The sequence below is a fragment of the Euleptes europaea genome, chromosome 7, assembly GCF_029931775.1.
Source record: "Euleptes europaea isolate rEulEur1 chromosome 7, rEulEur1.hap1, whole genome shotgun sequence".
Taxonomy (NCBI): Eukaryota; Metazoa; Chordata; class Lepidosauria; order Squamata; family Sphaerodactylidae; genus Euleptes; species Euleptes europaea.
The window spans coordinates 14,788,347-14,805,533 of record NC_079318.1 but is presented as its reverse complement, the minus strand read 5'-3'; the positions used below and the strand labels follow the sequence as shown (position 1 = coordinate 14,805,533).

The window sequence follows — 17,187 nt, the reverse complement described above, 5'->3', positions numbered from 1 at the left end:
AAATTAACTATATGCTGTGTGAAGAAATACTTCCTTTTTCTGTCCTGAATCTCCCACTCATCAGATTCAGTGGATAAACCCAAGTTCTAGTATTATGGAAGAAGGGGAACCTTTTCTCCCTGTCCACTCTCTCCACTTCATGCATAATTTTATGAACCTCTATCATGTCTCCCCTTTACTCCCTTTTTCTAGGCTAAACGTTTCTCAGCATTTTAACCAGTCCTCATAGGGCAGCTGCTCTAGCCCCCTGATCATTTTGGTTGCTGTTTTCTGAACATTTTCAAGCTCTACAATATCCTTTTACAGATTCTATAATTCTATAACATTATGCATGGTTTGGAGAGAGAGGACAGGGAGAAGCTTTTTTCCCTCATAATACTAGGGTCATCTGCTGAAGCTGGAGGGTGAGAGGGTGAGAGATTCAAAACTGATAAAAGGAAGTATTTCTTCACACAACGCATAATTAAATTGTGGAACTCCCTGCCCCAGGATGTGGTGATGGCTGCCAACTTGGAAAGCTTTAAGAGGAGAGTGGACATGTTCATGGAGGAGAGGAGTATTCATGGCTAGTAAAAATGGATACTAGTCATGATGCATACCTATTCTCTCCAGGATCAGAGGAGCATGCCTATTATATTAGGTTCTTAGGAACACAGGCAGGATGGTGCTGCTGCAGTCGTCTTGTTTGTGGGCTTCCTAGAGGCACCTGGTTGGCCACTGTGAACAGACTGCTGGACCTGATGGGCCTTGGTCTGATCCAGCACGGCTTTTCTTATGTTCTTATGTGGTGAAACTACAGTAATATTTGCAGTGTAACAATAATAATCACACAAATATTGTCTGTCAGTTTGTAACACTAAGTTTTGAAAAGTAACCTATATAGCAACAGTAATGAAATGCAGGGGTTTTGTCAATTAATTAATATAAAACTTGAGAATCTATTTCTGATCCTGCTGTGACAGAAAACAGAGAGGTAGTTAGAACTACATGTTCTATTTTCTTTAACTTTAGATCATTCACTTCTCAGTGTATCAGTATTTGTAAGTCTGTGTGTGAAGTTAAAAATAAAATCAGTTCACAATGCCAAACCTCTTTAAAAAGAAGTGAAAATATTATTTTGCTGCTTATGCTCCTTATTCACAATTACCACAGCTAAGACCCTTTTCATGGCCTGATCACTGAGTGGTAGATCCTACTGCCTTTTCCCACAACTCTTGTTACCTACCCTATTCTGCAATTTCCCAGCTCTTCCCACATGATCCCTATTTTTGAATACTTATATGAAAATCCTGTGTCCTATCACAGATGAATCAAAGTTCACAACTTTAATTTCCACCTCTCTGCATAACCTACCAATCCTTTTACATTTCTGATCAATCTGGACAGCTAAGAGACCTCTGACAAATATTCCTCCCCCACCAGGCCATCTCTCATGTCTCCCCAAAATCATTTAAAAACAAATCACATGATTTGCATTGCTCCTTGGACCCCCAAAGTAATCAGGGCCCATAGACTATTGTGTGGCTTGCCCCCCCTTACTGTGGCTCTAAATTAATATACCTACTCAGCTACAGGCAAATTAATGGCTGTATCTGTATGCATCAAAAACAACAGTTTGTTATGGGAATAAGACCTTGAAATGCTCAAGATTGCATAGATTTGGATTCCTGGTTTAGAGGCAAGAAAACAAACCATAGTTTGAGATTTTAACAAAATATGGTTTGTTGTAAAAGTTGAAATAATTAATTTGTGAGTGATGGACAGAGGATGGGCGACTCATGAGCCTGAGAATTTTCAAGGCACATTCCCATAATAACAAAATACTGTTTCTCATTACATGTGAAAGTACTCACACTATCTCCCACTATAATTACTTCAGAGGAATTACTGGGGTTAAAATGTTGCTTTAAGGTCCATGAAAGAAGAATAGGACACAAACCAAGTATATAAACCATACTTTATGGAGCACTTTACAGGAACTGAGATTTAAATAAGCTTAGAAAGGAACTAGAATGTAATCAAATGGTCCTGATTCTATTAAAGTTAGTTATGAATAAATCCTAGGGATTGAGGTAGTCTCAATTTTTCCACTGCTCTGGGTGGGACTTAGTTCAATCAATCAAGTTTTATTTCGATACAATATCAGCTCTGAATAAAAATCAAAGTTAGGTTTAAAATAATAAAATGAAATAATAAAAGTTGATGATTCTGGGGGACTTAGTCAAAATACTAGCTTTAGTTGGATAAAGCCTAAATAAACGGCCAAATGCCACATGCAAAGTAAGGACATCCTTTTCAGACAAGCCTTTGATGGATTCTAGGCTTAGTGGTGAATAATATCTGTGCAGGTTATGGGAGCTGGCTGCTATTTTACATTCTGTGAGGGTTTTTTATGTCTTGATGCTAGCTTTAGCAGGCTTGATTAGCTGCCTTGAGCTGCTGCTTAACCAATAAATGAATATTTATCTATTTTGCTTATTTATAGCCCATCTTTCTCAATGAAACTCAAGGGAGATGACAGATAATTTTTTTTAAAAATAGGAATATTCTCCTTAAAACATCATCTTATTTCTTATAACATGCATTACTAATTTATAGGAACATGGATTCTGGCAAAAAATATCCTCTTCATAAGACCATTAACACTGGTATAAATTGCATCACAAGGAATGTAGTATTTTAGTTGAAATAATTTGAGCTTTTCCAAAATGCATGCTTTGAAGATGCAAGGTTTAGGACGAGCACAGAAAATACATATGCCACACCATATACACTCTATGCAGATGCCACATAAATGTTTCCAGGATTATTATTCCATTTCCTTGTCAGACATTAGGTATTTATTTTAGCCATAGCCATTATCTTGTTAAAAACACTGCTCTGAGTACAGTACAACTAGTTGCTTCCAGGAGGGGATTACTGGGTTGATGTTCCACATAATACTTTGCAATTGTCATCCCCGATGTACTCAAGTTACTAGCGCTTGTGTCATATAATTATACTCGTTTGTAGACCCACTGGGAACAATGTGAGGCTCAGGCTAGTCTCTGAGGTCCAGAGGCCTCTGAGAAGAAACAGGCCACCTTCTGATCTGTAGATGGAATGGGTGGATTAGCAGAGAGCCAAGCCAGCTGTTGCAAGCTTTATCAGTACACAGGCCTAACAGATGGGAATCCATTCTAAAAGCCTCCTGCAAGAGTAAGCAAAGCCCTTGTGCTATCCTTCTGTTTCCTGGCCTTTTTTTTGACAGGGAAGTCAGCAGAAAATATACTAGTGAAACAAATATATTTTAAAAAATGCATACATGTGTTACATATCTTTCTCTTACTGTTAAATTTGATCAGTCCTATAACATTATCAGTACAACAAATAATATTGTATGTAGTAAAGTAATACATTACCGTTGTAATTTTCTAGTAATTTGCAAACATGTAGCTTATTTTACTTGTCTCAACTAATTCTAATTCATAACCCTAGTAACGAGAAATACTGAGGTTAGAAGACAGGATTTGATTCTTTTCAGGTTATTTAGTACAAAATAGGCTATGGCACATCTATTCAAAGATATTTAGATTAAGAGTCCTTCCTATTGTTTGAACTCCTGCAGTTCCCATACAAAATTGCTCATACAGACAAATATGCACACAGTGGAAGGGGGGGGGAGGGAAATACATACATCAAGACATGTCCACAATCCTGAACTAGTGACTACAACAAATTAAAATAATAAAAATATTTGGAGTGCCTGACTTTATACAGCTAAAGATTGATAGACAACTGGAAAAGTTAAAGAACTGGGGAGAGGCGCCCTGAATCCATTTCTCTAAATTTTATACACTCAGTGTTAAAAATCCAATCAGCAACAGCTGGCAATAAGACATGAGCAGAAACATATGCTTTCATTCAAAAACACTCTATATCTCATTACCCATTGAGAACCTAGCTTATGTTTTGCTAACTTTTTCTAGGGAGACAGAAAAACAATGGGGTGTATGTATGCGTCATGCTCCTTGTGTCTCCAATGCCTTGGTTTTTACCTCACTGCAGAATATACATTGAAATTAAGTAGAACCTTTAATTACTAGGTTAAGGCCATAGTGCTGTTTCTTTTTGACAGCCCGTATATTTTACAACACAATTGCATTTTGCATAATTTGTTAGCTTTTTGGTTTTTACGCCCACTGAAAGTATCAAAGGTGACGGTGATAGAAAATGGGGATCGGGTGGGGAATCCTTCATGGATCGACACCATATCACCTTTCTAAAATGCCAAAGTAATCAAAGCTTACATTTGGTCCCTAACACAGTCTTTCCCTGCAGCCAACCAGGGCTTTGAGTGGGCCACCCCAAAAATATGTGTGTTAAGAACATAAGAAAGGCCCTGCTGGATCAGACCAAGGCCCATCAAGTCCAGCAGTCTGTTCACACAGTGGCCAACCAGGTGCCTCTAGGAAGCCACAAACAAGACAACTGCAGCAGCACCATCCTGCCTGTGTTCCACCGCACCCAAAATAATAGGCATGCTCCTCTGATACTACAGAGAATAGGTATGCAGCATGACTAATATCCATTCTAACTAACAGCCATGAATACCCCTCTCCTCCATGAATATGTCCACTCCCCTCTTAAAGCCCTCCAAGCTGGCAGCCATCACCACATTCTGGGGCAGGGAGTTCCACAATTTAACTATGCATTGTATGAAAAAATACTTCCTTTTATCTGTTTTGAATCTCTCACCCTCCAGCTTTAGCAGATGACCCCGTGTTCTAGTATTATGGGAGAGGGAGAAAAACTTCTCCCTGTCCACTCACTCCAAACCATGCATAATTTTATAGACCGCTATCATGTCTCCCCTCAGCTGCCTTCTTTCCAAGCTAAACAGCCCTAAGAGTCTTAAACGCTCCCCATAGGACAGTTGCTCTAGTCCCCTAATCATTTTGGTTGCTCTTTTCTGCACCTTCTCAAGCGCTGTAATATCCTTTTTTAGGTGTGGTGATCAGAAGTGTACACAGCATTCCAAGTGTGGTCTCACCATAGATTTGTACAAGGGCAGTATGATATCAGCACTTTTATTCTCTATTCCTCGTCTAATTATGGCCAGCATGGAATTTGCCTTTTTTACAGCAGCCGCACACTGGGTTGACATCTTCATTGAGCTATCTCGTACCACCCTAAGATCCCTTTCTTGGTCTGTCGCTGCCAGCACAGATCCCATCAGTGTATATGTGAAGTTGGGATTTTTTGCCCCAATATGCATCACTTTACACTTACTCACATTGAATCTCATTTGCCATTTTAATGCCCATTCTTCCAGTATGCAGAGATCCTTCTGGAGCTCTTCACAGTCCAACTTTGTTTTAACCACCTTAAATAATTTGGTGTCATCTGCAAACTTGGCTACTTCACTGTTTAACCCCAACTCCAGGTCATTGAGGAACAGGTTGAAAAGCACCGGTCCCAGCACAGATCCCAGAGGCACCCCACTGCTCACATCCCGCCATTGAGAGAACTGACCATTGATTCCTACTCTCTGCTTCCTATTTTTCAGCCAGCTCTCAATCCATAAGAGGACTTGTCCTCTTATCCCATGACTATGAAGTTTGCTTAGCAGTCTTTGGTGGGGGACTTTGTCAAAAGCTTTTTGGAAATCCAAATACACACCTACCCTTACACGAGCCATGTTGGGTTTTGCCCAGCAGACCTTGCCCTTCTGTATGCTTGACAATTCTATCTTTAATAATGCTTTCCACTAATTTACCCGGAACAGATGTTAAGCTAACTGGCCTGTAATTTCCTGGGTTCCCCCTGGAACCTTTTTTATAAATGGGTGTTACATTGGCCATTCTCCAGTCCTCTGGTACAGAGGCTGGTCGAAGGGACATATTACATATCTTTGTTAGAAGTTCAGCAATTTCCCATTTGAATTATTGAAGAACTCTAGGATGAATACAGTCTGGTCCCTGTGACTTGTTAGTATGCAGTTTGTCTAGAAGTTCTAGGACTTCCTGCCTTGTTACCACTATTTGCCTCAGTTCCTCATTTTCCCCTCTCCAAAATCTCTGTTCAGGAGAAGGTATCTGCCCTGTATCTTCAACAGTGAAGACAGATGAGAAGAATTCATTTAGTTTTTCAGCAATCGCTTTATCCTCCCTTAGAGTTCCTTTACTCCCATTGCCATCCAATGGTCCAACCACTTCCCTAGCTGGTTTCCTACTCCTAATATACTTAAAGAATTTCTTATTGTTTGTTTTGAAGTGTTTAGCAATATGCCCCTCAAAATCTGTTAAGTGCTTTTGCGATCAAGAAAGTAATGGCAACAGTTTGATTGTGAGTCATCCATTTTATTCAGCTTAAGGAATCTTCCCCCTTGGAAAGCTTTTGAGAAGGAGGGATGGAGGACATGGCAAAGAAACATTCCTCTGCTTTTCTTGGTGCACTTCAGGCTGTATCCTGCAAGCCAGCACTGGACAGCATAACACTGAGAGCATCCATGTGTAGTGGTTAGAGTGTTGGACTAGGATCTGGGACACCCATATTTGAATTCCCACCCTGCCATGGAAGCTTGCTGGGCGACCTTGGGCAAGTCACATATTCTCAGCCTAATCTACTCCACAGGGTTGTTGTGAGGATAAAATGGAGAGAATGATGTAACACACTTTGGGTCCTCACTGGGGAGAGAGGTAGGGTATAAATTAAGCAAGTAAATGAATAATAAATAAAATGCACATGTGACAGGTTTCTTTAAAATTAACTCTTCACTGATTTTATTTTAAATTACAGATAAAATAAAACATTTTATGGAACACAAACCACCCCTTCCATTCTGCATGTAAAGTAAAATAAAATTATGTACAATTGGGAACATAGGAGAAAATCAAGCAGAAAAGAAGGGGATGATGAACTGAAATAGCATAAGAAAAAGGATTAAAAAACATTTTAGTGATTGTTTAGATTGAATAGCCTTCTATAGCCTGTTATCTGGATTGTGATTTAGAGTCTGTATCTATATCAGACTTTTCATCCAAAAATATTTATCCAATTTGTTCTGATGTTCCAGCATATTGTCATGCCATTGGCTCTGAGAATTACTGTTTTGGTTATCTAGAGATGATGCCATAGTGGTGGATCCACTATGATGCCAAACAATGGCTCACAAAATCTACTTCAGTTGCACGGGCTGTAACGGTTTAATTCTTAATGCCAACTAAGTCATATTTGTTCTAAATCGGGTTGTGCCGGAATTTCTCATATATATTAACTTGGAACTCAATGATTTATCGTCATAAATCTATTAGCAAGTAACCTCTTCTGTAAACAGGCAAGTGGTAAGTGAAATTCTCTCCACACAGTTCACTTCCGCATTCATCCTGTTCTTTTCAATCTCCAGGTCTCTGTTTTCTCCACCTATTTCCATCAAGTCCTTATTTCTGAGTCTACTGCTTCCGTTTCTTCAATAATCTGGCTGCTGGTCTCTTCTACAGAGGAAAAATCTATCTCAAATAATTAAAAATAGAACTTTGGTATTCAGAGGCAGAATATCTTTGATTACCAGATGCTAGAAACAAACAGGGGGGGGGGAGAGCAGATTTTTCAATCATACTCTGTTTGTTAGGGTTATCTGGATACTGCTGGAGACAGAGACCTAGTTCAAGCATTACTTTTCTGACCTTTTTAGGGGGGGATCTCTCTGTGGTTGGTTTCCTATCATATTGAAAACGTCTGAAGATTGATATCGTGTGGAATGGACTAATCACATTGGCATTTCCCATGCCATCATGATTGTTCTACTGGGGCCATTGACAATGGCAACAGTATTTATGCTCTCACATATGGTCACTGAATGTTCAAAGATTGCAGTATGAATGTACATATGTAATAAATATACATTACAAAATTAAAAGGTAAAACATTGTCAGTAAAGGAGCATCATTGTCTAGGGCAGTCAACAGATCCCACTAAACTAGCAACGGACATGACGACTAGATATGAAAAAAGAATTCTGTCAAGCTGTTAAGTAATATCGAGACTTAGGTGCATTTGTTTCTATCAAACATTATTTAGGATAAGAACAACTCGAGGCTGTCAGCATCACTCTGAAGAGGCAGACAGTCAACATGGAAAAATTACACTGCAGAATCATTTTTTTTTAACTGCTGAAAATTCAATGCAAATCTCAGAAAATTGCTGGAGATAGTCATCCTGAGTGCTTTTCTTAAGGCTCAACTAGGGTGATCATTAATGATATTTCCCATCTCTTTACATTTCCATTAATAGCAGATAGGCTGTGATTGTTAAAGAGTGGTACTGTAGTCCTGGGAGGAGAGTTAACCATCTTCCCTGTGCCATTTTTCACAATGAAAATGACCAGTTATTATTACGCCAGATTGCTGTGGTGGGCGGTGGGGTTGGGGTTGTGGAACTGTTACCAGGTAAATGTCACATTGTGCAATACTAATGCTTTGGTTTATTTGATGTGATCCTATTTTCAGCCTTTCATTATTACATTAATAACTTATGTTAATAACAGAAAGGAGGGATAGAAAGTTCTTTGATTAATTAAATTAGTGAGACTTACAATGGGTACAATCTACTCAAAGTTAAATCAATGGAATTTAAAAGTGCTTTATTTTGACTGGTTTGTGCCCAGTGTTAGAAAATACTTAATATGACTTTATTTAACATAAATGAACTGAAGAATAAAATTCACTAAAATTTATATTGTTAAATTATGAAAAAGTGAACTAAGAAAGCAAGGTTCACACATAACTATAGATTTAGGTTTTATATCAATAATATAGTACAGATGTTTAGAATTTACAATCAATGCTATTTGCTTTTTATGCTTTTAAATACATAAATTATGCTCAAAGTCTGTATAAAGTTTGACTGTCAGAAACAAACAATTTAATCATGTTTAAAGTGCATGCCTCTGAAAAAAGCATTTACCCTCATAGAAATTCTGATGTTGAAAACGTAGACAACCCTATCATAATATAGAAAGTCATCGCAAGTTAAATTACTTGTTAATGCTAGTTAAACTGTGAGTAATGCAAGGCAGTCAATATTTAAATTATACAAAATAAATATGAGCAGAAGAATTTTCAGTCAAAAATTTAAAGATTTACTTTTGCCTCTTCCAATTTTTTAAACTACACATATGCTTCCAACCAGCTTGAAGCAAGTGCCCTAAGCCTTTTAAAACATAAATGCTCACACAGATTTCAAGATTTTTTAAAAAAACAAACATCATGTAAATACATAAATAAGACTTTCTGAATGTTATACTCTCTATTTACTTCTGCTTGGCAAGAAAATAAAAAATCAAGCATATCTATAAGTATTTTAGCCCAACGGCCTAGAATGCAACATTTTAAATTGTTTCTCAGGATAGGAAATTTCTAGTAAAAAAACTCAGATTGTTACTGGTATTCGTATCAATTGATCCAAAATTTCCCCCAATCACAGGTGAGACATAAGTAGAATCTTGAAGGCTCACAGGAAAGCAAGGTATGCTTAGTTTTGTTTAAAGTAATAGGAATACTTTAAAATGCAAACATTCAATAATGTATGCACACTGTGGCTCAAATGCAGAGCTCAGAGCCACTTGTTCATTCATTCATTCATTCACCTTTAATAGGCATAGTTCATAAGACATCTCGTACAAATTCTCACGATCAAAATCAAGTCACACCAACCCAAGATGAACAAACCAGGGCCCCTATCAGGCTCAGAAATATACAGAATATATAAAATACAAATAAATATGAAATATATAAAATATACCACGCTATTGAAATTAAGCAAAAGGTTAAAATAATCTGCCCATCCAGCCAGACTGTGATATAATACAATAAACAATAACAGTCATAATCACTGACCATTCACTAGATAAACCACAATCACAACAGCAACTTAAAATATTAGACGGGCTTAATGGATCCCCGTCTCAATAAAGTTACGAAAAGTTTTGCAACCAAAGCAGTTGTTTCAGGCTTAGCATCAGACAATAGAGCAAATAACATTCGATTTTTATTATTGACTATTTCGGTATCAAGCAGATCTAATAGACAGTCATTACGAGGGCCCTCACCCAGGCGACATTCCAATATAATCATAAGCGAATCTGGAGCTCCTGAACCGCAGGGGCAGAGTCTCTCCTGATACGGAATGTGACTAAATCTACCTAGTAGGACCTTCAATGGAAAGGCATTCATACAAGCTAAGAAAAAAGCTCTTCTTTGGTCTGGATCAACTAAATTATGAAAATAATGAGCCATAGAGCTTAGCTGGCTAGAAATGCCCAAAAAAGCAGGTGAACATATATATGCCTTAGTAGGGAAAAGGGTTTGCAGCTCATGATCCAGAAGCCTTTGCTTGATTACTCGAAAAGCGGAGTCAAAATCTATTCCAATACAAGCCAACTTCTGAAGAAAACTTGGGACCATTGTGGGCTATAAGGATCACTTTTCAAATAGGTTAGAAGACTGTCAGGTACAGATGTAAAATGGATTTTAATCCAATATTTAAAAGTGGCAATCCAAGCCTTGGTATGAATACAGATTTGGCCTAACTCTGCACAAGTAGCTAGGTAGGAAATGCATTTAGGGACTCCTAGAATTCGTCTTAGAAAAGAGGCTTGAATGCTCTCAATAGTTTGATTGAGAGCTGTGATCCAAATGGGACAACCGTATAAGAGTTGCGGCAGCACCTTGGCATTAGAAATTTTAATTGCCGCCGGAACATATTGATTACCTTTAGCAAAGAAAAACTGTGATAGCTGAACAGCTGAATGTTTGGCCAAATTAACTGCACAAGATCGATGAGAGGTCCAGCTTAAATTATGCTGAAACGTAACACCTAGATACTTGAAAGTTTTAACCTGTGCAATTTCTATACCTCCAATAGACCATTTCTGTGTGCCCCAACGTCTAGAGAAAACCATTACTTTAGTTTTGGCATAATTAATTGCCAGCTTATTATCTTTACAGTATTGATAAAATGATGTGAGATATCTTTGCAGGCCGACCCTGGTTATCGAAAGAAATGCAGTATCATCCGCGTACAATAATAAAGGAGATGGGCGACAAGCAAGCTTTGCGGGGGTGACCATCAATGGAATCTAGTCTGTCCCCCAAATAATTCAAAAACAAATTAAAAAGTTGGGGAGCAAGGATACAGCCTTGTTTAACGCCAATTGTTATAGGAATCCTATCAGTTAAATAACCTTTGGACAAATATCGAATTTGGCATGATGTAGCAACATGAAATTTCCTCAAAAGAAACAAAAGTCTTGGCTCCATACCCAGTCTAGATAGTTTACTCCATAGCCTATCTCGATCAATCTTATCAAAGGCACTTTTTAGATCTATAAAAGCCTTGTATAGTTTTTTCCTACCAGTATTAATATACTTGTCCGCCAAAAAAGTAAGAGTCAGACAATGATCTACAATCGATTTGCCCTTTGAAAAACCAATTTGCTCCGGCCCAATGATATTATGACTTTGGATCGATTCAGTCAACCGGAGCTCAAGATATTTAGCATAGAGCTTACCAATTATAGAAAGTAAACTAATTGGCCTAAAATTATTTGGATTAGTAAGGTTGCCATTTTTATAGTTTGGAATAATGATAGAGTTTAACCAAGAATTTGGAAGAATCCCATATAGATCTATTAAAGAAAACAGGTTAGGTAAGGGGAGAGCCCACCATTTTATATTGCTTTTTAATAGCTCCGCCGGAATGGCATAAGGGCCGGGGTCTTACCTGACTTTAAATTCATAACTAATTTTTTTATTTCATCAGGCTTCACTGGTAACCACCGAGGGACATTAGTCGGAATTATATCGTCAGAGTTGGGCAACTGAACAGCCGTTATATTAAATATTGCGGAGAAATGGTCTACCCATAATTGAGGACAGATGTTAGGTTCAGATGTGAAGGGTTTATTTTTCAGAGAGCCCGATACAGCTGCCCAAAAGACTACTGTTCTTAGATTTAATCGCATTAAACAAGTGATCCCACTTGTCCTGAGAAAAACGTTTTTTCTTTTGGATTAGAGTCTGATAATTCTTTTTACATTCAAAATATGTAGTGAGATTATTTGGGTCCTCGGATAGACGGGCCAATCTGAATGTATCCCTGAGCTCTTTCTTTTGATTGCTGCACTCCTGGTCGAACCACGAGGAGGAGCTGGCCCTTTTATTAGAAGGAGGAGGGGCTTGAGTAGCACATAATTCTAAAATTTGGGAGTATATATTAATTGCTTCGCTATGCGAAGTTGATGTAATAAGAGCCTCTCTTAGTTGTAGCATTGGACTTGACTCAAAAAGACATAATAGATCTTTCTCAGTCTTTGTGGTCCAACTAATTCTTTTCAAGCAGGAATCATTTCTTGCTAGTTGAGGCTCAGGATTAACTTGTTGATCAAGGGGTTTCCTACATTTGCTCTCATTCACTGAAGCAAATGGTTAATTGGACTGCCAGGACATTTATTCAGGTTGAATCTCCTCCACATCCTCTCCCTAGAGGTGTAAAATATCCAGAAATTTTGAACCCATGGGGGGTGGGGAGTTTTTCTTGCTGTTTATTTTCCCTCAGGAAGAAAAGGAAATTTGTACTTTCAAGCCAACACACAGCTGCAGCCAGCTGCTGCAGCCCCACTCCCCTTCTTTCCATCCAAATGGTTATTTGGTTGAGAGCCAGCATGGTGTAGTGGTTAAGAGCAGTGGACTCTGATCTGGAGAACCAGGTTTGATTCCCCACTCCTACACATGAGCGGCGGACACTAATCTGGTGAACCAGGTTGGTTTCCCCACTCCTCCACATGAAGCCAGCTGGGTGATCTTGGGCTAGACCCAGTTCTCTTAAGAGCTCCCTCAGCCCCATCTACCTCCCAGGGTGTCTGTTGTGGGAAGGGGAAGGGAAGGTGATTGTAAGCCGGTTTCATTTTGCCTTAAGTGGTAGAGAAAGTCTGCATGTAAAAACCAACACTACTTCTTCTTCGAAAATGGCTTCTCCAACAAAGGGTAACTAGCTTGCCAGCAGCACCTGCTCTCATGCCACCTATGGGGTTTTGGCAGCTGGCTTGCCGGTGCCCAGTTGCAGCCAGTTGCAGTTGCACAGGATAAGGGCCAGCCCTTGCTTAGGCCTAGAGCGGCCCACACTGGGGGAAGGGGCAGGCAGAGGCAGTGATTCTGCCGCCCTATCTTAAACTGCTGCCCAGGACCCCAGAATCTCTTAAGACCACACTATCTGTAATAGATGATACTATCATTCCTAACCCTCACAACAAAGTTTTTTTCTCCTTAAAGATTAACACATTTATGATTACATAAATCATGAACTCGCTGTAACAGAAGCATGAAGCATTATTCTCAGCTGGATGCAACAAACACAGCTACTAGGGCTGTGCAATTCAGATATTTTCATAATTTCCTAGGTAATGACATATTAGGAATATTTTGAATATTTCCTAAACCACGTTTTACCATCCAGAATATTTGGAATTCTTTTGGTTCTTATAGCCAGAAGGCTGGGTTGCCTGGGAAATAAAAGTGAAACACATTCCCTAAGCAACCTGGGCCTGAATGTTGTGAGGATAGTGTCCCCTGACTAATGATGCATTAATTTGCTAAGGGAAGGGCAGGTCTGGGTTGAGAACAAAGCCTGTACCGTATATACTCGAGTATAAGCCGAGTTTTTTAGCCATGATTTTTGGCTTAAAAAACTCACCTCGGCTTATACTTGGATCAATACGGTAATTCGCCTGCCGGGTGAGCCCAGCGCGCTCCCGCGGGCCAGCTGATGGGCGGGCTGTCCCGCCTTCTACCCCCCACCCCACCCGATCGCACCTTCTGCGTGGCGGCGGCGGTTTCTTCCCTCCCACCCCACCCCACCTGATCGCGCCTTCTGCGCGGCGGCAGTTTCTTCCCCCCTCACCCCACCCCACCCGATCGCGCCTTCTGTGGGGAATCAAACCCAGATCTCCAGATCAGAGTGTGCCGCTCTTAACCACTACACCACACTGGCTCTCCCCTAAGAGCTACTCCTCTGGAATATGTCACCAGCACAACTCTGAAAGTTAATTGTGTGTGTGTGTAAAGTGCCGTCAAGTCGCAGCCAACTTATGGCGACCCCTTTTGGGGTTTTCATGGCAAGAGACTAACAGTGCCTTCCTCTGCACAGCAACCCTGGTCTTCCTTGGTGGTCTCCCATCCAAATACTAACCAGGGCTGACCCTGCTTAGCTTCTGAGATCTGACGAGATCAGGCTAGCCTGGGCCATCCAGGTCAGGGCTAAAGTTAATTAGCCCTTCCCAAAATTTACTCTTCCTGTTTTCTCCTTTACCAACTTAATTTTTTCCTTACTGCCTGCCAGGAAACACCAATGATATTTGCCTTTCTTGAGGTGAAATCAACAACAACAAAAAATCAGTCAAGCTAGAAACATGCACTGTAAAATGCCTTTTGGGATGTATCATCAGAAACACATGGGAATCACTGTTCTGTTTTGGCACTGATGAGTAGAGCACTCTCTAGTATCTGGATTCACATGTTAAAGAGGTTGTCAAAGTACAGAAAGGGTGTAATAAAAGAACTGGAATAAAATACTTAACTATTTAGCCTAAAGAAATGGAGGCAGAATTTTCAATCATACAAAAGTCTGCTGTAAGCAAGTCAAGAGGTAATGGACTACAACTGAAAAAAAAAGAGGAAATATTGAGGTTAATTTTCCAACAATGCAAATATTTAATGAGTGGAATAATTTATTACTTGGGTTTGTGATTTTGCAACCTTAATTTTTTTCATACACTGAGCAAATAATTGTCAAATTGAAGAATATGTGCTCCAGAGTAACTGCCTGAGTGAACTAGATTGCCTGTTAAGATAACATCCTGTTACAAATTTTCAGAGACTCCCTGATTAAGGGTGGGTTGTTGTGAAATAGAACTGGAACACTATTGGAAAATACAAACTTTAAAAAAGTATATTCATGCTGTTCTTCAGCTTCTATAATTTTATGCGAAGAAACGAGAGCTACAAAAACAGCTACATACACATTCAGAGAGAATGTGTGTGTGAGTAGGCATATGAATGTGTGTGTGAGGGCAAGAAGTAAAAGAGCCATGCTAAAACAATCCTGTTCTAACTGTTGAGTTTTCCCAAAAGAGCTTATTTAAAAATAAAACTGTTTTCTTTAACACAGCTGATAAAAGTAAAAAAAAGAGAGAGAGAAGAAGGGGAAAATGCCACAGAGTTTTATGAAAACTCATTCACCTACTGCCCAGAGGACATGAAGCCCACAGGAAACATTCACTGAGGAAACCTATGTCACATAAATACTGCTCAGCCCAAAAGAAATGTAAAGGACTTATCTGGGTGATAATTATGAGGACAGAACACCATAATGGTGTTCTTCATCATAATGGTCCATCGTAGGGAAGGCCAGCTGTATGTTCATGGCTTCAGCTCACCTGGGGTTGTTTTAGGGTGAGAAGGGAAGGGCTTGTAGTGAAACCTGTGAGTTTCCTTATCTACACTCCACAGAGGCCTCAAAATTGGGAAGGAAGGGGTAATGGTTCACCCAGTCCTGCTGGTTGCTCCTCCCTTGTCCTCCTTGCGTGCTCTCGCTCTCTCTCTCAATTTTCACCCTGCAGGATAGCAGCAGTCCTGTCCATCTCATCCTTTGTCACTGGCTGCAACAGGTTTAAATAGGCCCTCATAGCCCTTACAAGCCCCTCCCTTCTCATCCCACGAGGCCACCTTGCCTCACAGGGCTTTCCCTGCCCTTTTTTCAGCTGGTGAGACTATTGACACTTTGTCTTTTGGGGTGCACAAATACATTACATTAGTCAAATTCTGAGACTACATGTACTATGTCCGATTAGTATGTCCCTTATGAATACCTTTTCACATGGTGATTAATAACAAAAAAGCACTATATTTTTTTAGGCAGGATAATACGGTTGCTAAGATTGCACATGATACCAATTCAGCAGCTAAATTTGCTCCGGGGGAAAATTCAGCATTCCTTCAAAGCACCAATGTTGCATGGAAGAACCATAAAGAGAAGTAGGTATTGTTTTATCTAGTTCCAGCACCCTTTTGCTGCTAACTTTTATAGCTATCAATTTTAAATGCAACAAGATGAAACAGAATGTAAACCTGCTGTAGGTTTCTCCATGCCCATCCATTCACCTGTCATTCTGATGAATCATTTCTTTCCTTGAGATTATATGCAAAGCTTTAAAGCTGAGTCAGTTTGCCTTATGGAATTACTCTGTAAGAGCAAAAAGACACTGTATACCTATGACTGAAAAAGAAGAACTATTTCTGAATAAACACCTTGGTAATGGCTAGTCAGAGATGAGAAAATATACAGAGACATAAAAAGCTGATATGACACTGGTTGTAGTCATTCAAAATATTACAGCGAGGTTTCAGCCATTAAGAATCAGAGTATCAATCATTACTTTTTGGGTTGCTAACAACTGAACTGTACAAAAGAACCACAACATCTGAGAGCTTAAAAAGTTAAAACTAGGCTTTTTAAAATACTTATAATGCAAGACAAGGAGAGTAACACTAATGTCAATATCTTTCATTTTGCACTTTCTTTCCAGTTTACCCAAGACTTAAGAATTAGAATTCCAGAACAAGATTTTTAAAAATGAAACCCATTCATAATCTTATATTTTCAGCGGCTTACAATTGTTCTGAAAATATCTCTGCTATATCTTGGATTTTGTGTTGAACAGTTTGTTGGACAGAACTGTGGGAAAAAGAGGATGGTTTAAACAAATCAGTGAAAGGCATACATGGATCAATGGACTCCCTTATTTCAGGACACAGTACAATTTAAAAAAAATCTATTCTGTGCTAACATTCTCATGATGGCATGATCCACAATGTCATGAATCCAAATCCTTCACTGTCCCACGCTGAAGAGTAATGTGCACAGTGGCAGAACACATATTTTGCATTCACAGGGCATCCCCTTCCCTCTCTTTCATTTCTAGTTGAAAGCACCTCAGGTAGCACTGCTGACCCCCTGTCAGATCAGTGCCAGCCAGAGTAAATGACACTGGGATAGATGGGTCAATCATTTGACTTATTATAAAGAAGTTTACAATATTTATTCAAAATGCTTCTGTGCAAAAACAAAACAAGTAAATAGGTTTCCCCCATT

At 39.3% G+C, this 17,187-nt stretch overlaps 1 protein-coding gene across 7 annotated transcripts in view; it reads right to left on the bottom strand.

The window, feature by feature from the left end:
- Window positions 1–17,187, bottom strand: part of ARID1B (AT-rich interaction domain 1B) — a 437,633-nt gene that overhangs the window by 260,377 nt on the left and 160,069 nt on the right. The gene's annotated exons all lie outside the window — the stretch shown is intronic.